The following is a 555-nucleotide window of genomic DNA, read 5'->3' on the forward strand; positions in this document are numbered from 1 at the left end:
AAGTAACAGATAATAACTAACCCGATGCCAGGAATGGCATTTACTTACATTCCATGCCCACTGTGAGTTTAATTTATAAACTGTTGTTATAGATAGATGGCTCCACAAGTACTGTGTCACCAATGAGTCAATTATGAGTACTACCTATCACCTGTTTTTCCTCTTCCTTGATTTTTAAAAATATTTTCTGGTATCTTATATTACTGTTAGTAATGTCAATAACACTATGATAATAATAATGTCTATAATGAAAATAACAGCATCGATATTTGTAGCATTAGTAAAAGAACTTTTTTCTCATGAACTCAAGGAAAGGCGAAATCAGATGAGGTCACAAGGTCTACTAATTGACTCCTTTGTGGCTAAGCACTTGCAGAGACATTTTACAGAACAATACTACAGTGAACACATTTTCCTGGCAATGTTGAGATAATTATGATGACAAATTAAATATTTTTTTCTCGGTAACTTCTTGTTTGTCCTGATTCATTTCCAATATTTGTTTAAATACAGATAAAAATATACATCTTATACTAAGCCATACCAATTTATTCA

Source organism: Penaeus chinensis, chromosome 11 (genome assembly GCF_019202785.1).
Source record: "Penaeus chinensis breed Huanghai No. 1 chromosome 11, ASM1920278v2, whole genome shotgun sequence".
In the NCBI taxonomy this organism is placed as follows: domain Eukaryota; kingdom Metazoa; phylum Arthropoda; class Malacostraca; order Decapoda; family Penaeidae; genus Penaeus; species Penaeus chinensis.